This window comes from Corvus brachyrhynchos, unplaced genomic scaffold (assembly GCF_000691975.1).
Source record: "Corvus brachyrhynchos isolate BGI_N302 unplaced genomic scaffold, ASM69197v1 scaffold266, whole genome shotgun sequence".
NCBI classification, from domain to species: Eukaryota; Metazoa; Chordata; class Aves; order Passeriformes; family Corvidae; genus Corvus; species Corvus brachyrhynchos.
In genome coordinates, this window is record NW_008238633.1 from 453,774 (window position 1) to 475,058 (window position 21,285).

The 21,285-nt window shown below is 43.4% G+C and overlaps 1 long non-coding RNA gene across 2 annotated transcripts in view; it reads right to left on the minus strand.

Annotated features, from left to right (window-relative positions):
• Positions 1–2,529: 2,529 nt before the first annotated feature.
• Positions 2,530–21,285, minus strand: part of LOC108447421 — a 24,268-nt gene continuing 5,512 nt past the window's right edge. The window contains exons 2-8 of one of the 2 annotated variants that reach the window (XR_001862971.1): positions 16,687–19,663; positions 13,476–13,613; positions 12,558–12,644; positions 11,843–11,907; positions 9,793–10,317; positions 7,804–7,849; positions 2,530–7,718 (exon numbers count right to left, since the gene is read on the minus strand). This is a non-coding gene — a long non-coding RNA (uncharacterized LOC108447421). The remainder of the gene's footprint in view (positions 7,719–7,803; positions 7,850–9,792; positions 10,318–11,842; positions 11,908–12,557; positions 12,645–13,475; positions 13,614–16,686; positions 19,664–21,285) is intronic. The other variant, XR_001862970.1, reaches the window with a different exon arrangement.

Sequence of the window (21,285 nt, forward strand, 5' to 3'; positions counted from 1 at the left end):
TGGGAGATTTGGGGTCCCCACTTGGTGTCTGGTCACTGCTCAGCTCATGGGCAAAGGAAACCCAGACAGGGACCCTAAAAATCTCCTTACCCCTGTCTGAGTGTGCTGTGGTGTCTCCCCAGGAGGACAGGCTCACTCTGACATGCAGCTCCTCACAGCCCTCCCGTGCAGGGGAGCAGCAATGGAGGAGATGCAGGTGCCACTGGATCTTCTCAGGGTGCAAAGGGAGCTGGAATTCGCACCCTGGTCCCACGCGGAGCTGTTGGCCGTGGCCAGCACAGTGCCTGGGAGATATGTGCCCCTTCCAACTCTTTGTTGCTCCACAAACATCCAACAATAATTGCTTTGGTTGCTTTCTTAGCAATTATTTTTACTGTTAATCTCATTTTGACAGAATATTTGTGGGGAGTAAACACAATGGAGGCCCAAATATAACAAATCTATGAGTGGGAGACAATCTTCTCTAGCTCCAGCCTTGGCCTGGGGGCTTTTAAGGTGCTGAATGCACCAGCTGGAGCTCCTGCCTCTCCAGATGCCGCAGGTTCACTGCTGGCAGTGTCCTGGTACAGCAGGTGTGTGAGATTTGGGACGGGGGCAGAGAGAGGGGTGGGAGGAAGCACCATGCATGTGGTGCAGGGCTGTGTCCTGCCCACAGAGCTCAGAACATGCAGGGGCTCACTGTAAGATCCCCAGGAGAGACAGCAGGGGCTCGAGATGGCAAACAGAGCAGGGCGAGAGGAGGACACGGAGTGCAGGACAGGGACAGCACAACCCAGCAGCCACCACAGAGAATTCCACCAAAACTGAAGGAAGTGCTCCCAAAGGCTCTGCTGTTTGCTTGTCAAAATCTGCCGGCATAAACTTCTTTTAAAAGTAGTAATACTGTAGGAAGGTGGCAGAGACAGTTTTGCAGAGGGAGGTGACAGTGACTCCTTGCTGCTGAGGGATGCTGCAGAGCTGAGCCCACCCTGCAAACGTGGGGCTTTGCGAATTCACTGCCCAGGACTCGTACCCTGGTACCTGGCACCTTCCCTGGGAGCAAAACATAAGCAATTTTCACATGTAGCTAAGAATGCTGTGTTTTAGCAAACTGCAGACCTATTCTGGGCTACCAGGTGAAGGCACACAACCATTCCTGTGCAGGAAGGACTTTCATGACTGATAAACATCAGATTCTTCTTTTTAGCCCCACTAAACAAAGCACAACAGAAAACAACTATTGATAAATCCCCTTAGGGATAAGTATCAGGCTGGAAGAACTACATGAGTTAAAGGTTTAACGCCTCCCTTTTAATGGGTATCAATTAGTCTTGAGTTAATGCAGGCTGGAAATTAGAAGACAGTTAATAGTAATGGGAGGATAAAAATTCTGGAGCACCATGTGATTACAGAGGTGGTTTGAGAAGCTCATGGAAGGATTGTGCAACTGAGTAGAAATTCCTGAAGAGAGAAAATGACTTTTTGTTGTGAGTCCTGAGGGATTTGGTGGACTGCTGTGATTGTAAACAGAAGGGACTTCTGGTTTTTCCCCTGCCAGATTCCTGGGGTTATCTGTGGGGGTAAGAAAAAAATCCTGTTGGTAGATCACCTAACTTGTGGGTATTGGGTTGTTATTTTTTTCCCATCTTCTCAAGCACTGAAGATTCATCCCAGCCCGAACCAAGATGCAAGTGAGATTTGCTAAGTGACATTAAAATCCTGTGAGTCTGGCTGGCAGTGCTGCCTGGTGTCCTCACACCACCGACGTGCTCGAGGTCAGGGCTGGGTGGAAACTCCTCACTTGGCCTTGCAGACTTCAGCCTTGGCTACCAAGAGCTGGTCCTGGTGTCCTGCTGCGTGCAGGGGACGTGGGGCACATCCTCATCACCAGCAACTGTCACTGGACGGACGGGTACCTGGGGGCAAACACGCCAGGAACCCGCCCTCCCGATGACTTCTCGAATGCTCTTCTTCGTGCATGTCACAGGCGGGAGCCCAGACTTGCAGGGCAGGGGCTGCCATGCCTCGGCAAGTAAGCAGAGGCCCTTTGTGCCCAGCTGCAGGCAGGTGTTGGGGCCTCAGAGGGTCACGCGCTCTGCCTTCCCCTACCCCAAGGTCTGTGCAGTCATCTCTCACCCAGTGCTCGGTGACCTTCTCGTGGAGAGCAGGTGTGAAAACGGGGATTGTCCAACCTGTGCCCGAGGGAGGGGCTGGGACACGTGTGCAGTGCCAGGTGACAGCACAGGCTGTGGCCACGCACAGGTGACAGCACAGGACTGGTGTGTGCGGTGCCAGGTGACAGCACAGGTTGTGGCCACGCACAGGTGACAGCACAGGACTGGTGTGTGCGGTGCCAGGTGACAGCACAGGCTGTGGCCACACACAGGTGACAGCACAGGGTGTGGCCACTGCCCCTCCCTGCCTGGGCCCGCAGGCGTTCGCTGCTGCCGAGGGTGGTTAAACACTCCTGGAGCAGTGCGTGCTCACCTGGAGCATCCCAATAAATGACGTATTCACCTTCTTTCTGCAACACAGAAACCAAGTCACAGGTTGATATTTCATTTGTTAAAGTACATATATTTTTGTAATAAAATTCCATGCAGCACTACAGAGGAGATAACACTTTATAAGCTTTCCAGCTCTCCTGTGGATTTCCTTGGCCCCCTGTTAGCAGCCTCAGGGCTGGTTAAATGGTCTGTTTCTGCTGGTTCTGTCACAGCCATAGGACTTTTGTGGCCTCTCAAGTGAACACCCTGCACTCTCCAGGCCATTGTCCTTTCTTGCTGTTACACAGTACAAGCCCAGAATATTTAAAGCATGTTTTGTATCACACCAGGCTGCTCTAGAAAGAGCTCTTCACTGATTGTAAAGTAATTATGGAGGACAAGTTTCACTCAGTCCCAAAATAGCCTGGCATCAAATTCTCAGTTGAAATAAACTGCTGTTTTGCCATTGCCTTGGGCACAAACCGACCAGGACAGAGAAGCAGCAGGTCTGATCCCGAGTGTGAGCTGAAGAGCTTGGTCATAAAACTGATGGTGACTTAGACTAATTTATTTTATTTCATTTAATTTTATGTTATGTTATTTCATCTTATTCTATTGTTTTTATTTTATTTTAGAAACTGCTGAGAAGGCTGAGATTAGTGGGGCCTCTCAGAATATCCAGGTCAAAGTAGTTAATTATTTAAACCAAAGACTGAGCTTTCTTCTGAGCTCTTTTAGGTTAGCAGTGAAAAATAACCTCTGGTTGAATGCTGGGAAAGCAGGAGATGAAGATCATGATTTAGCACTGCGGATGTTCTGGGTAAGGATGACCTGTTCCCTTGTGCCTGCACAGCAGCAGGCATGGGACTGCCTGTTGGGGCAAGATGAGTAAACATTAATAACAAATCCAGAGTAGTCCTTGTTCAAGCAGCACAACTCTAGCAGGGGAAGATCTGGCAGATAGATTAGCCCACAATTCTTGTTCAGATTTGAACCCTATTTAGGCAGTGAGGGTTTCTGCCTACTGATCTGGATTTCTAGTGTGGGAAAAGCTGCTTTTCTGATACGTATCCTGATACAAGTTCTCCTTGATAGCTCATAGGATCAGCAGCAGTATCAAGTACCTGGTGGGTGCTGTAAATACAGGGGTGGACCTGTAGCTGCCGCCCTTTAGGCATAGCTTTGCCAAGTTTCAGTGGTTATTGGACTCTTGGACTTTGTTGTAGGTCAGGATGCTGCTGGCTGAGCTGTGTGTCCTCACAGCTGTAATCTGCTCACTGCTGCTCCTCCAATTCTGAGGAACCACAGTGGCTCAAGGAGAAAGAGTGCTGGGACAAAGGGCTTTACAAGGAAAACTGTGGGATTAAAGGATGGAGGTCAACCATTGCCATCAATAGTTTAAAAGGTTTTCAGCTGGTGATAGAACAAGAAGGCAGGCACAGGTAACAGCTGGGTTTCTGGCTGTGTCTGAAGGAGGACTAGAGAGGGATAAGGATGAAAACATCTCAATAAGTCATGTAAAATGAAAGGCACCTCCATGAGAAAGGGGCAGAGGAAGCAGAATCAGCAAGGGTGGCTGCAGCTGGTGATGGGCAAGGAGAGAGAGGGGAACAGGACCTCTTCAGAGTAAATCCAAAAGTTCAGTCACTTTACATCTTCCACTGTGCTCTGAGAATTTTTACTGGATAACAGTCCTCCAACTTTCTAAATGATTTTTCAATTTTAATGATATTTTAATGTCAAACCAAGTAACCCATGAACAGCATCAGGCTGCTTGAAGTCAAGCACATGAATACTGTAAATGACAAAGCAAAGTGGAAGACTAAGAGAATGAGAGAGTAAGACTGTGACAACTATTTGGAATGTCAGGATTACCACATGTGATGGCTGGGTAAAACACAAAGTATGGTTTCTATTAATTTAGTTAAAGCCATCTGGTTTTTTTCACATATTCTCTCAAAATCTTTCGTCTTCTATGAGTGCCGGAGCTGACCCCTGTTGACTAAGATATCTTTCACTGAATAGGTTTGTACCCAAAAAAACCCACTCCTTTTCCTTTGGTGAAGAAAATAGCATGAATCGTGTTTTTCCAAGGTTAAATGGGGTTTTTGTTTCTAAAGGCAGGAAGAGAGTGCTTCTCAGTAGTACTACAATTGACTAAAATAAACCACTGACTACTCAGCAGCTCAAAGGATACCTGTGATTAGCATTTAATCAAACAAGGGGACACAGGCCTAGTATCACCCTGTCATGTGAAATAATGAGGGTATTTCCTAACCCAGAAAATGCTTCTCATTACCATTAGGGGCAACAGAAAAGTGTATGTGATGCTAAGGATCTGTTCTCAAGTTCTGAGATCAGCATGTTGCTGTAGCAAAACCTTATCTCTTGAATTCCTAATAATGCAAAGCTTTTTCCAGAAAAAAAAAATGCATAATACATGAGGAATGATAGAACTGATGATAGAAGAATTGATGATAGAAGAATGAAAATTGGAACTTCTCAGATTTAAAGGCCATGCGAAGATCTTGCATTAGATCCATGTGATATGGATGTTTTAGATGACAGTGTCTGTGCTACAAACTGAAGGCAAGGCCAGACATCCCTGATATTGACAGGACTGCAAGTCCAGAGTGCCTGTATTCATGACTGGACTTTGATCATCCACAGGAGATGACAGGCAATTTGCAAAACTGAGAGTTGCAAATGGATTACCACTACTAGAAAAGGAAGAGCAGGTAGCTGGGGAATACCTTTACTTACTTTGTACACCCGAATTTTAAATCAACTGTCACCAGAGTCATGGAGTAAATCAGGCTATCCCAATCTGGTTTTGATCTAATACGTGATTTTATATCAACAAACAGCATGTTGGTACTAGTGGGAATGATTTCCCATGTTCCCTGGCACTTCAGTGCTGTGGAACAGGCTCCAGCGACTGATGCTCTGAGAGACCCATATTACCAATATGCTGCCACCAACAACCAAAGCACGTGCACAGAGGAAAGGACTAAAATTCTCAGGAGAAGAACTAGCAGGGAAAGAAAATCTCATTTTCTGATTTCCATTTATAGCCTAAAATAGCCTGTCTGCTATACCTGTTCTTTGGGAAAACAGTGATTATGAAGACTGTGGTGGTATTTACTTCCTGGCAGTGTTGCAGCACTCATGGGGTACTTTGAGTTGCAAATTCTGCCTGGCAAAAACTCAGTGGAGTTAATCACATGTAGCAAATTAAATAAATTTTTTAAAAGCTGGGGGGCTTAGGAGGACCTGCAGCAGGTGAATGTTTTCTGACCCTTTCCAGGCAAACTTTCCCAAATCGCAGGGAATGGGGAGGGTAAAGACAAAGGGCAGTGGTGGGTTTTGTATACAGGATCAAACAACCTATATATGTATCTGCAGTTTGTAGACTGAAGCAGGCTGAGAAATTTGTCTATAGTCTTACAATAGTCAGAATTAAAGCTTTTCTGCAGTGAAATTGTTGAAGTTAGTCCACCAACGTATCAGCTGTGCTCTGACAGTGAGGTGATGAGTTACTGTGTGCCCCAGCTCCTGTCCCAAGGAGGCAGGTGCTGCAGAAAGGGCTCCTAAAGCACCAGTGGTGGGTAGGAGGTTCACCAGCCATGGACTGGCCTTGCCATCCACAGACAGTTCAAACAGTCTTGAATCTAACACGGATTAGCAGCATGCAAAGAAAGGTATAAGAGGCAGGAAGTCAAGGTGGTTTGGCATGGCTCAGCTGGATGCAGATGTCCTCATTCTGTATCCTTGTGGGAGGGTGAAATGGCTCCTGAACATCACCTTCTGCAGCACGTCCTTCTGTTGTTGAGGAGGTTGCCTAGAACATTCTTGCAGAAATGCACCTTTTTCCCATTGTTGACTTTGGTGACATGGAAGTGTATCTTCTATCTTTCTCTCTGAAACCACAGAAATGGTAAAATTAATCTCTGGTAAATGGTTAGAGTTAAGTTATAATGAGCTAACTCAAGCTCAGTGTAACTAAGCCCAGAACTTACAATAGAATCATAGCAATTAGCATTGGTGGGAAGGAACACATCGCTGCTTTAAGTGAAAACTATTTTGCCATTAGCTCAAAGTAGCTTGTAAAAGCTTTCACTATGACTAAGATCTGCAGTAATGTTGGAGATCATTCAGCTGAAGATTGTGCTATAATGCCTATTTATGGCTTTAGCATTTGAAGGGTTTTGTGAAGTAAAGCAGTAGGGATGAAGCGGACTCCCTCACATCTGCTATGCCTTGGAAAGAGAGCATGTGCCTGCTTGGGAATAAATTAGGAATTACATATTCAATCAAGAATACACGTGTAAGGAGTTAAGAAGAGTTGAATGCTAAACTCTCACCCACCACTCCACAGGCATAAACAGAGCATGTTACAGTCACTTTGTTTTGAGAAGACAACTCTGCTGGCATCCCACTGCAGCATGCCAGAACCTCTCACCAAAAGGGTGGCTGGCTCCATCCCAGGAGTGGGGAAGGAGAGACAGAAGGTGCTCTTAGTTGAGAGACGTCCCAAAAGTGCTTTGTATTCTTCCAAGAGGGAAGTAAATCAGTGTTTGTACCGAAAGATGGGCTGGTGGATGTGCAGCTTACACAAGGCTCCACAACTCAAAGATTCACCAAGTTCAGACCCATTACGTGTCTTTCCTGGGAAGATGCAAAGAGGATTGTGATGGCAATATCCTTCCTTAGGCAGGTTTTGTTTGTTTTTTTCTGGCAAGAGATATTTTTTCTAATAACTGCTCTTTCTTATGAGGTAGCCGTTGTCAGTGTCCAGAGGACACAAAATAGATCCTATCTGCCCAAAACAGCTCACAGACATCAACTATTATTTTATTTCCTTTACTGGGTAAAAGAAGGAGGATGGCTTTTAAATTAGATGTTGAAGCCCTTCCAGAATTGCAATATAAGATACCAAATCAATCATTCTTCACACAGTTACCTCCTACTCCATGAGCTCCTACTACCACAAAAATTGGTTGTTGCCAACTGAGCTGTGAATAATTTGCAGTTTCATATTTGTTAGAGGAATTTTTTGGTTTTCTCTTTTCATTATTTGTCCACAAGCAGATTGATTTGCTTGAATATCTTTTTTCCTAGCATAGGTGCAGTAACCATTCTGGAAGTAACTCTTGCTGTAGATCATTTGTGAGCAATTTGTTGCAAGAAGTCTTCAAACATTTGTCCCAAAGCCATTCATTGTACATATGAACTTGCATCACGTGTCTGTTTCTGTGAACAAAACATGAGAGCCAGTCTTGAGTATTCTCCCTGAGAACAATTGAAATTATGCACAATTTCACCATTTAAAACTTACTTCATTCCTAGAAATAATGGCAGGATTCTCCTGGTTAATGTAACACCTGAATGAAAAACAAGGCTGTATCAGAACCTCAGCTGAAGAGTCTGACCAGGACCATGCTGGAGTCAGTGCAAAGCTATTATTTCTCCATTTTTTAGGTGGAGGAAACTGCCCTTCTCAGACTCTAAAATACTGTCTTTTAAGATAAAAGTTTGAAGGAATGATTGCACTTTTTGGTGGGAGTTGGGTTGGGTCCCTTGTGTCCTCTTACAAAGAAAGGCATTGGAGGGACTTTGACAATATGGAAAAGGAGGTAAAAGCCAACTCAGACACTGAGTGCCGTGGTACATCAGAGCTAACGAGCTTTAGAACTTCAAATCCAAGTCTTGCAGTTGGCCTGAAATGTTTGCTTTGAAGGCGTCTGTAAAATACAGGCTTGGCTCTGGTTGGTGTGCCGGGGAAATGCTTTGCTGGTAGTCCAGCTACTGTAAACAGCTGCTGCAGCTGCCACCCCAGCACTGTGTGATGTTAAGTAGGAAAAATGGAAATGAAAAAGTCATGGAATTCATGGATGATGATGTTTGTGATTGTAAATGGGACATGGACAGGCATCTCTTCCATTGTTCCTTACTGCCTACTATGAAAACAGGAAGACCTTGAAAAACAGTTAAAAATCAAAAAAAATCCACATAGGAATACTGCTAGTGAGAAACCAAATATAGTTTTTTCAAAAATGAATTTTGGAAAAGAAGTTTTATTTTATTTTCTCTCTCTAACTTCTTCTGAAATTATTTTTAAATCTGTCAGTGCAGAAAAGACTTAGTGCACTGTGTTCATGTCCTTAACCAGCATCTGAGATGGACTGAAATGTTAACTCTCTGTGCTCAGGAACAACTCCTCAGATAATGTAGTTTGTGACAGAAATAAGTTGTTGATGTTAAGCATCAAAGGTCCCTGAACTCAAGGTTCAAACCCCCAGTTTTTGGTTTGTCCACCAGCCTGGGTGCCAGAGGCAGCCCAGCCACGGGGATGAGGGAGCCCCACCCGCCTTCCCAAGGCCAGCAGAAGCGATACAAATGAGAGCACTGGCTGCAGCACAGACTGAAATCACCTCGAGACATTCAAATGAGATAATTATATCAGGGTAATTTGCATCTCATTTGGTGATGTAGTTGTACACTGCAAACACAGTACTGGAAATGAATGCAGTGCAGCTCATGCCCTGTCATGTCACACTGCTGGCCCTTTAGAGCGAGATGCTGTTAACACCATACTCAGAAATCAAGTCCCTCAAGACAGGAAAATTATTATAAAGCTGAACAACAATAATTTACACCCAGAAAAGCTCCCTACTTTTCCTTCCACCTGAAGCAGAACAGAGAACTCTTAGATGGTTTTATTGTATGCTGAGTTGCAATTTTACTCTTTGGCAACAGCAAATAAATCCATGTTTCTTCTGTTGAGTTGCTTAACTAGTGTGGTGCTGTATCCATGCTCTAGAAAGGCCTGGGCACTCTCCTCGGAGAAGGCAATACTGCATGCATGAGTCTAAAGACTGCTTTGGAGCAGTGGCACAGCAATTCGTGCACCAATTTGTACAGTATTGCCCTTCCTGGTGGATCTCAAACATAATAGAATCTTTAAATTTAGTTTTACTTATGTTTATGCTGAATCATATAAAATGTGATCAGCTCAGAGGCACAGCATTATTTCTTAGTGCTTTCCATCACGTGCTGGTATTTTTTCCCCAGAACCTACGTGCTGCAACTTCACGTTCGGTATTGTGGTACCAATGTAGTTTTAGGTCAAAGCTGTGGGGATGTGCTAGCATCAAACAAACTTAAAAAAATTAAAATTTTTTAAGAAGATAGATGCTTTCCATGCATTTCCTGTAATTATTATAGAAACCTACAATAGTATACATCAGAGGGGAAATTTACTGTACTAAAAAACCCCGAGCTCTAGCCTGCCTGACTTTGAATCTGCATATTCAAGTTCACTTACATCACTGAAAGGGCAGCAGTCCAAACTCCAAACAGGGTGAGGTGCAGCCCCAAGGCGCGGCGCTGGTCTGAATCGCGGCTCTCTGCGCGGCCCCTGCCCTGCTCCCTACCTGGGGCTCGCTTCCACCCGCTGCAGAATGGAACATTTGTTCAGCTCCGTCACGCTGTGCTCTGCTTTGCTGGTGTGAAACTGCACAAAATGAGGTACACCATGTACTCTTATTCTAGAGAGCAGGTATAATCTCTGTAATTACACCACAACTGCACAGCAAACACCATGTAAATACAGAGTAACTGCATGTTCCTGCAGCTTACTTGTTAGTTATGCACTGCTACTAACGAGTTCAAAGATAAATTATCATAGCAGCTGAAGGATTTAGGTGCCTGCTAAGGTGGGTCATAATGGAATTCATGCTATTAAAGGCTTGCTTTTGTTGATTTTCCAGTGGAATGGAGAAGGGACACGACTTACCTCATATGCCCAAAGGCTTAAGTGCCTATTTTGTCCTGATACAGCAGAAGCACACTAGCATACAGAATAACATGGCACAATTAGGAAAACTGGATGAATAAACAAACAAAAATAATTTTCAATAATAAATCACTTTTCAAATTCCATTTAGTAATCCACCTAAGCAAATGGGTTTAAAATCACTGGTATTGCATGCAATAGAACTGATATGGGTTTCCTGGCCCAGTATTTAAACTTGCATGGGCTAACACCAGAGGAAAACATCATTTCACCGATGCCACTAGCAAAACTATCAACTGCAGGAAGGGCAGGGCTGTACCCACGCAGCTTGCCTGGGCTCTTAAAATAGTGTATTTTTTATGGTATCAGAAATAGATTGCCATGTGAGGCCAGTTCATAGCCTGTGCTAGCTCTCCTCTGAGCTGCAAAGCAGTATTTTGGACTACAACTTGTAACTTTTAATAGTATTCACTAAGATAAAATTAGCCTCTCTATAAACATTGCTCTTCTCCCAAGTGAAGCTTCCCTTTAAGTTATGACTGCATGATGGTTGTTTGGTCAGCCATTTATACTGACTTTTACAACCTGTGTTGGATCACCCTGGGTTTTATTTGAATTTTTTTTTCAATTTCATTAATCTCACATTGACTTTCTATCTGAAAGGAGATGTTGATATTTCTGAGATGTTTTTCTACCAAAGTTCTTGATCTATTTATTCTAAAAAATGTCCAGTGTTTATTGCAAAGGAAGATGTTGGTCTTTAGGGATTGCAGAATCAGGACGAGCAGAGACAAAATAGCCAACTGTTATTTTCTGTTGCTTATAGAAACCTGAAGCACAGAATAAGACGCCACTGAAATTGGCTGTGCATAGCTGCAGATGAAAACAGCAAACCCAGGGCAGGGAAGTGACAGCTGGGGACAAAACAGACAAACACAGGTGAGAGGTGTTGGTCGTGCTGCTGGTAACCCCCTCGGCCCTTGTTCCTGCGTCTGTGCAAGGGACAGGAAAATAAGCATCTACTCACAGTGCTTCGAGGAAATTTAGGAGATAGATATGTGGATTAAATGACTTCTTGACTGCAGAGGAAATTTTGGAATTATTGCCCGTGGGAGGGACAAGTAATTTCCTAGTGAAAGAGATTGCTGGAGTAGGTGGGTCAAGGAGGGCACTGGGAAAGCAAAGAGCAGTAACTTATTTGAAGTGACAGAGAAGCAGGAAACAAAAGGAGGCTGAAGAGATTGCTAAGGAGGTAAAGCCATAAATCAGATAAAATTATTTGACTTGGTCATTCATGTTACAGATATGAGCTGTAAGATCATCAGAGCCTGGTTCAAAGCTTTAGTTCTTAGCTGGCATAGAAAAGGACATCTCTGAAATGCCATTTCTGTCACGGAGAAAAAAGTATTAAGTTTGGATTCAGTTGGTCCAAGCTGACCCATAGTGTAACCTCTGCTGAAGTTGAGACAGTGGATGGACATGACAAAAAAGGAGTGATCATACTGCTCACAGAAACTGGGAAATAAACTGATGGAATGAGTTTGGAAGACTCTAAACCACCCTGTTTTGGGATACTGACCTTGAACAGATAACTACACCTTCATGGAGAAATGCCATGAGGTTCTGGTTTGGATAGAAGTCTGTCTGGAAATAGAAGGAAAATTCATGTTTGTCGTAGAGGTTCTTTGATGACCGAGCGTGGAGGAAGCAGGGAGAGACAGCAGAAGAGCTTACAAGGAAGCAGATAAAGGATAAGGATGATGTTTCAGTCTGTTTTGAAGGAGCAAACAGAAAGCACAGGGTGTGACATAAAAATTCCCCATGCATTTCAGCATGAGAATAGCTGTCCATGCTCGGGGCTTAAGAGTCTAAGGTTAAAGATGAGAGGAAGGGAAGGGAAGGGACAAGAACTGGCCCAGAAAAGCCAAGCAGGAACCAGAATAGGATTGGATCACTGGAGCTGTGCATGATGTGTTGGAGTACTTTATTATCCAGTGTGCTCTTAATTGCAAGGGTAACACTGGCAAAAATTCCTAAAACAAAGTATAGTCTTACTAAAGACGATTGACTCTTTAGTGGGAAAATAACTTCAGATACAGAATGACTGTTGGTTTGAATGGGTTTATGTTTATGTAATGTACATTGACTTCAAATAAAAGGGGGCTTTTCGTCTCCAGCACTGTGAACAGGGCAGTCTAATTGAGGCTCCTTAGCACAGCTGCTGCAGCTGATGGGCTCTTCTGAAGATGGAAACCTTGATCATACAGAGGATGACAAAAGAGAAGGAAACATACCTTGTTTTCTTTCACTCATTTTACTCCCTCCTCAGTCTACCCTGGAGCCACAAGAGCTGTTTGTAGGTTCTCCTAGAACACAGCCATCTGCCAAAGACAAAATGAATGCAAATGATGTTTCTTCACTCCCAGGGTCTGCTCTTGCTCTCCCTCAAATCTGCAGTGAGACTCCTGCTGTCTTCAGTAGTACCAGGCACAGGTTGACCAGGCCTTGAAAATCCCCTAATGAAAAAGGGCTAAGAGCACTGAATGGGAGAGATACTCATTAATAACTATTTAGGAGAACATGGTTTCTTTGAAAGGCTAATTATCTTGAGAGCTACCCATTCAAAAAAAAGTCTGATCAATGGGAGAACAAATTGAAAATGAAGAATCTCTCATAAAACCAGACAGTGGAATACTGCATTCAAGAGGTTAGTCACAAATTAAAAGAAATGTCAAGAAATCAAGTGGCAGGAACTTCAAAAGGAAATTTTTTTCCTTATTTTCATATGCATTCTTCATGAGCAACATCAAGAAGTGTAACATGCTAATAGCTAATAACAGGATAAGATTCACTAATTTACTAACTGAATAACTTAATGCATATCAAAGGAATAATTTTCTCATTTCATTCTTTTTTTTAGATCTAACACTAAGCTGGGTATTATCAAGTAGATAAAACTGCATAGATTACAAGTCATCACTAAAATAGTAATTTTAGAATTAAGATTTCTTTTTTATGTTGGATGTCTCCTTTAGGTTTAAGGAATCACATACCTTTTACCCTCATTATTATTCAGATTTCAAAAAAGAAATCAGGAAGGTATCTTTGGGGACATGTGATGTTTTCCTAAAAACAGAGTGTTTTGAAGAGACAGACTTGTTATGGTGTTACACTGAAAATGTTGAGGACTGCAGAGAGGCAGAGCCACTCACCTGTGCCAGGTAAGCCAGTAATGCTGTGGTTGGGAGGTGAGGTTGGGTCCTGAGCTGAAGCAGGGATGGGATGTGGATGACTGGTGTGCCACGGAAGTCCCCTGGCTGTCCTGGCGTTGAGGACTCTCCCTCCTGCTGCTGTAAATGGTGAGAGGTTGGTGTGATGCCAGTGAAGAACAAAAGACAAAAATGTTCATTTTTTTAATTGCAAAAGAACAATGTATACTCCATATTTTGTATACTCCAAAATAATGGACTAGGTGTTGAACAACAGAACAATTTCTAGTTTAATGTAATTTTTGGAAGTCTACTTATAGAATTCCATTTAATTTAAACAATGCTTTGCCTTTGCTGCTATTGCACACTATATAGTCCACTATCCTCTGCTCAAAGTCTTTAGGAACAGGTCACCATTAAGGTACCAAACAGAAAAGCAGTTTGTTCCTTCTGTTCATATGTCACAGTCAGAGAATTTACTCAGAAAGGCACTAGACTGAAAGAGCCATCAATGTCTGCCTGGTGGCTAAAGGGAATCAGAGCTCTCCTGGGTCAGCACCACGACTGATGCTGTTTACCACCTTCAGTGTCACCTGGCCGATGATGTAGAAATGTAGAAACAACAAACCTGAAGATGACACTAAATTAGGGTCGAGGTGTTGACATGCCACATTGTAACCTTCGGGGAAGAATCTTTGGGAACTTGGGATAGCCAGCAGAAATCCCATCAAGTTGAACAAGGTATACAAAGGCCCACACCTGGTAACATAGTGCCAGGAGAGGCTGGGAACTGTTTGGGTCAGCAGTAACCCTGCTGGAGAGGACCTAGAGGTGACAGTGTGAGCCAAGGGTGCGCTCATGGCAATTGGGGAACACTACACATCACCTGCTGCCAAAGAAGGGTGGCCTGCAGGCTGAGCTCATTATCCCTGTCTCCTCAGGCCAGTAGTGTCACACCTGGAATAGTTTCCAGCTTGGGTCCCTGAGGTCAAGAGGACACATTGAACTGGGAAGTGAGGGTAGCAGGGGGACATGGAGCACATGCTCCGGGTGATGGAGGTGGCTATGGCTGTTCAGCCTGGAACAGAGGGGACCAAAGGGTGAACGAATAGCTGCTGGAACTGGAACTGAAGACAGGACCAAGCTTTTTGTGGCAGTGACAGGTGGCAATCACCACAATGACCAATGGGGGCTCCTGGAGAGAGACTTTTTACAAGGGACAAGGGGAAATGGCTTCAAACTGAAGGAGAGTAGGTTTAGATTGGATATTGGGAGGGAATTCTTCCCTGCGAGGGTGGGCAGGCCCTGGCACAGGGTGCCCAGAGCAGCTGTGGCTGCCCCTGGATCCCTGGAAGTGTCCAAGGCCAGGCTGGACAGGGCTTGAAGCAACCTGGGAGAGTGGAAGGTGTCCCTGCCCATGGCACTGGATGAGCTTTGAGGTCCCTTCCAACACAAACCATTCTGTAATTTTATCATTCTGTTACTGTAGCCTGGGAGGTTCAGACTGGACATTAGGAAGAACTGCTTCCCTGGGAGGATACTGCAGCACTGGAAGAGGTTACCCAGAGGGGGACACCAAACATTAGGCCAGGTAAAATCACAGCAGACGTAATCCAGTGTTGGTTCAGTCCTGCTTTGAGCAGAAGGCAGGAGCTGATCTAAAGGCCCCTTCCAAGCAGTATTTCTATGGTGTAACTCAGATTTAAGCCAGTGGTGTTATCAAAATCTTAACATAGATGATGTCAAACACAGCTAACTTAACAGTTCCCAGACTAGTAAAGAGGAAGGAAGATACACCTCCTTAGCTGGCTTGTTTTCTCACAGCCAACTCCTTGCCAACGGGGCACACCACTGTAGTGTGTTCGACACTGGTATCACCTTCCTCTCCTCATATCCCAACCACAGACACAATGTGTTGTGATGTCCCTTTAACAGGGAAGGCCATGCTGTTGGAACCAATGGTTTTGTGGCAGATGGAGCAACATTTGCAATTGGGAAAAAAACAATCTCATGCTGCCAAAACATTAATAATTCCGCTTTCTTGGAAATATTCTGCCACTGTCACTGCTACATGTAAATTTGTCATGTAAATATGACTTCTTCCAAGGAAAAAGGCGTGGTTCAGTAGGCTTTCTGAGGACAAGGACCTCTCTGCACCTAGTTTTTCCCTCCTTCAAAACCATTTGCTTCCAGTCACAAATTTTCAGAGCTGCAGCACCATGCGGGTGCTACTCGTGGTGATTCCAATGAGAGACAGGAATGAGCAGGGCTGGTTTGGGCAGGCTGGCCCGTGGTCCCCACTCAGCTGAAGCAGGCAGTAAGGACACATAGTGAAATCCAGCAGGGAATGGCTTCTTTTGGTTTGTTTGCATATTTTTGCACACTGTATCTCTCTCTGTGAATGCCTGTGTTCCTTACACTGTGAGAAAAACAAGAATTTCCTGATCTTCCTTTATACCACCCAGTATTTTTCATAGCCTTATAATGTCTTTTATTAATTTCCTTTTAAAAATAGACTCCTAATCCTTTCAAATTCTACATCTATACAACATCAAAGCATTTCAGTGAATTTTTCAGTCCATTTATATTCCAGCTGCCTGGTGCTGGAGTCAGACATGTGGTGGTAGTACTGCAGGCAGTAAAGATGTCCAACCTCTCTGCAGTTCTCCTTGCTGTAATTATTGATCGTTGGGGAAACTGAGCCTCAAACACCAAACAACCTTTCTGCGATGCCTGACTGTTTAGCAGAAGGCAACAGGACCAGTGGGCTTTTAGTTAAAAAAAACCAGCCATTGTCCCTCCACTGAGGAGGAGCTGAGATTTATTTTTAACTTCACACTTTTCTATACACCATGAAAAAAGCTGAACAATTCTCTTTTCATTTAGGAGGAGATTACAAGAGAAAGAAATGGTCTGATACATTTTAGATGAGAGCTTCTTCCCTGAGAACAGGGGCTGTTGCAGTGTGGTCCCATGCCAGAGATAATCTTCTTTTCCCCAGTACTGTCAGCTGGGTCAATATATTTTCAAGAATTCCTGCACTAAACTGAGAGTTCTCCAACATGAGGCTTCTGCGAATTTAGACTACTGTCCTTCTGTCAGTACTGGGATTAAGAAGTCATGAAGGTAATCTGCATCATAGTGATATTATAATGATCGATCTGAAATGGAAAAATATCACACATCTGTTTGCATTCTCCCACTTGAGACATACCTTTAGGAAGTCAGTTTCTGATGACATGTTTGGGCAAAGGATGCCTTATCTGCATGCTTTTTCCATGCATCATCCTGATCTGGGAACCTAAATGCCATAACCAGAAAGCTATGTTATTTGTACAGGTTTGGAAGTCAGTGTAGTCCCAAACATATTCCTCAAGACTATCAGCCTCACGAAGTCTGCTCAAAAAGCTGGAGATGTTCCGTATCTGTCAGAGGAATCACAGAAACTGTTTGTAAGAAGAATCTCCAACAAAGAGCATCTTGGCCTTATGGATATGACATACTTCTGTTTCCTAAAACCCACTACGTGTATGAACTGGTACTGTAAACACAAGTGCAAGTAAAAGAGTTCTATTGTTGCTGGATTCCTCATCCTCAGTTTAGTCAGTCAGCAAAATTACTTTCTCAGTACTGAGTTACAGTAAAGAATTGTTAACTGTGGTGTAACTGAGAGCAAAGACAAAGTCAAGTCAACCGGGTTTGCTTCAGCTTGTGACACTTCAAATAAAGCCTCTACATTTGTTTGGACCATAAAAGTGAGTATAGAGAAAATATGTGTTACAAAAATAGAAGTTTCTTACTAAAGCAATTTTAATGGAAACGCTCACAGTTGAGTTAGTGTTATTTGCTTCTAATTTGGGCTTCATTCTCCATATTGTACGTTAACAAACTTACACCACTTAATGCCAAGTGCCTTACGCATTTTTCTTTAATTAAATTTCTCCAAAGAATCACATTACATGAGCATTTGCCAATACCAAAAGCACACTCAGAGATCCTGGGTAAAATCCAGGCACTCCAACAGTAACCAGTAAAATTCCCATTGAAGACAGGATTCTACTGTATAGGTCTTTGCTATATATGGGTAGTAAAAATTATCTTGTCACTTGTGAATTCTTCAGTACACTCTTCTAAAAACCTTAGCCCTGAATGAGCTCCACACTAGCACTTACCACTTCCCTTACTAGATAAAAACAACGTTGCTTCAGAGTCCAATAATGTCTGTTTTCAGGTATGTTAGTAATTGCTGGAATATGCAGCAGATGCCAGTTTAGACAAGCTTCCTGCCTGTGGATAGACTGGTACTCAGTCTAATAATCTGCAGTTTTACTACAGAGCTTGAGCACAGGATTGCCTGTACTGAGCTCTGGGAGAAACCCAAACCATTAGAATTTAGGGATTCTCTTAACTGTTCAGTAATAAGTTATAGGTGATTAGTAAATGAAAGGGGTGCAAAAATGAAGAAGATTTTAAATAATCTTTATGATCATTAATAGAAGACCAGGTGTAACAATTTACCTTTATTTCATTCTGAACTATTTTTTGTCTATGTGAGATGCTGAAGTGGGTAGTTCTGCCACTCTTCCTCTGACACAGGTTTTTAGCAACACTTTTCCTTCCATAACTCAGCCATACATTGCTGTGGAATTTGATGTTTGGGAAAAAAATAAATCAGGGCTGCTCCAGGCCAGCACTGGTCAGCAAGGGCAAGAGCAGGAGGGTTTGAGCTGGTGCCTGCTCCTGCCATGGCTCCGTGGGATGTCACCAGCCTGCGGCTGCAGGAAGGACAGAGGGCTGAGGGCTGCTCATCTCCTTCAGTGCAAAGTTACTTTCCTAACTGGTATTTTTTTGCAGCTCTACGATGTTACCTAGTTACCAGGAAATCACAGCCTGGTAACCACTCAGAGAATTCTGGGGTTTATTTACAACAAGGTAAGTGACCCTGAATAAGTCAGGCTGGGGACACTTAGGCTGTCCAACTGTACAACAGGATGAGACTCACACAACATTTATTTGAAGTATTAAGATTAAAACTGCGGTATGAAATTAATTACGATTAGTCTTGACAACACTAATTCTATTTAAAATCTATTGAACTGGTTTAAAATTAAACTTCAGGTTCCCTTCAGCTGCAACCCAGCCCCGAAGCTGTCAAAGCCTGTGTTGTCCATCCCATGCTGGATTTTCTCATTTGGTTGGGAGATTGCTATTAATAGACCATAAGTAGATACAAAAAAAGAGGAAAAAGTGAGATTACCCAATTACTCAATTCTGCAAACAACCATGTTTGCTTGCTTCAGTTTTGAGAAAGATTGTCTGAAATTTAGTTTCCTGATGGGGCTTAAACCTCCCCTTTTGTGGCTCTGGACCATCCATCTCTCCTGCCTCCCCCAGTGCCGGCTAAGCAGGGTTGCTAAGCGACGTGTTCTTCTCTTCTGTACTTTAGCAGAGAGGAACAGATCAAAGACACCCACAGTCCTGAATTATTTTATAAATGAATTTAAAGAGACACTCTCCTGTGCTGTATTATGTGGGGGGAGATCAAAAGTTGCTGGGTATAGTGAGAGTATCTGGAGAATTAAACTGCTGTCTTCTGGAAAATAAGAATGCTCTCACAAATGACAACTGTGTAGTATTTCCCTTTTTTCTTGGTTTTTTTTTGCTTTTTCAGAACTAGATTACAATTTTTTTATGCTAATTAATGTTTCCAGTTTCATGGCAGTCAAGACATTGAACTCAGGCCAGGCTGCATGTGTGTACAACTTTCAGAAATCAGGGTTTCTGTCATCGAGTGACAAGCTTGTGAGGTTTTAACTCTTTTCATCTCTTGCAAAAGAGATTATCCATTATCCAAAAATATTTAATTCTTTAATTTTTTGAATGTTTTCCTGACTGATGTTAGGAAAGAAAGCCACAGGATAAAGTTCAAGTGATGTATCTTTAAAAGGATAAATGAAGATAAGGAAGTAATCTGTGTAGATCAGGCAGAAAACCTACGACACCAACATCTCAGACCTTGCTGAAAAGAATGAAAACCAAATGATTAACCTGTAATTAAAAAACCCGGGAATACACAAGTTTAAACGTTACCTCTTACAAGACCTTCACCTTTCTGGCATCAGCTCAGCTCAGCTACTCTGTGCAAGCTGTGGGGTTTGTAGGAGCACGCTGGCAGCTGAGGCAGGTGATTGCTGAAACAGAAAAGGGGGGAATTATTTGCCCTCAAATCTACTCAGTTTCAAATACCATCAATGATGTAAAAGGAAAAAAAGCAGCACTTGGTAACAAAGTGCAAGAATTTTTCAGGACTTTTCATTTCCAAAGATGCCACAGCTGGCACAGCCCTCAGAGAAGGAGAGACACACAAAAAACACACTTAAAGCCTTACTCAGACAAGTGAGACAAACTGTTTATGTAGAAAGTAAAACTCCTAGGTCAGATGGTTGCAAAAAATTGCATGCAAAATTTTTCCCACATGCAAATCTCATTGCTCTGTACCAGCCACCCGAGCTGCACAAGCAAATGTCTCCTTTAAGGCTTTTTCAGGGGCTTGCTGAGGCAAAGAGGTGCCCCTGCAGCTCCAGGCACAACATCGCTGGGGGAAGGTGAGCACAGAGGATCTCACTCTCTTCACCATGTGCCTGGGCACAGAGTGGAGCAAGCTCCTCACTCCTGTCCTAGGCCAGCAATCTCACATCAAATTGAGGGTAGATTAGTGACACTAATACACTCTAGGACAGTAAAGGGATTCATCTCACACAGATCTTCACAAAAAAAATCAGCGTTAGGATTTATTTACAAGCATTTTATTTTTCAGTGAGAAAACAAGCCTTCCTTTTTTTCCTGCATCATTGAAAGTCTCTTCAAAATTCTCACTGCTTAGATTTGGCATGTAAAATCCACTGTACTACAGCTAACCTACATTCTCATAAAAGCACGTATTTTAGAACAGGACTCAGCCAGCTTCCCCATTTCTAGATATCAATTACGCAGGCAAGATATGTGCTTTACTCTCACTGACAGAGTGTTTTATGTATAAACATCTTGACCAGCACTATGCTGTCAGTGGATAGCAGATTTGGTGTGTTTTGGCTGAATTTCTGAAGGGGAAAACTGTGACTTGCACTCTAAATATTTTTTCTGGAGAATGGATTCCTCCACAAACTATGAGCATCTTGTACAGAATACAAGTAAACATTTGGGAAAGAATTTCATGCTTATGGCAGGTATTGATTTGCCAGCCTTGGAAACTGAACTCCCTGGGACTCGCTGCACAAGAACAGGTCTGGCTCTGTGAGCTCTGCAGGCCGGCCGCGGTCCCACCACAGCGCTGCTCCTGCTGCTGATGCCATGAAGATTTTTGCCTTTTCTTTTATACCCCTGTTATACCTTTTTACAGCTTCTGTGTTCCTAGTGCTTTTTGCCTACATTCTTGGACTTGTTTGTTAAGCTAAGAGACTGAACATTTTAGAAGCTTCGTAGCTGGGGATCGGTGTGCCCCAGACCCCAGGGTCCTCTCCAGAACATATTCTGTGAGCCAGGGTGGAACCATCCAGGGGAGGTTCCACCCTGGAGGAGGTGGAGGTTCCTTGGGGAGGGGGGGCTCACTTGAACCTCTCATTGGAGAATCTTTGATAGATATGCTAATTAGTAAAGCCTATAATGTTATACCCAATGTTGGGGGGGAGATACGGAGAAGAAGAAAAGACAGAGACACAGGGAAAGACTCGGCGGGGTGCATCTCGATGCATATGACCTGGACGTGTACACCTAAGGATCCTTAAAAATAAATACCAAGGTAAAATCCCTTTTC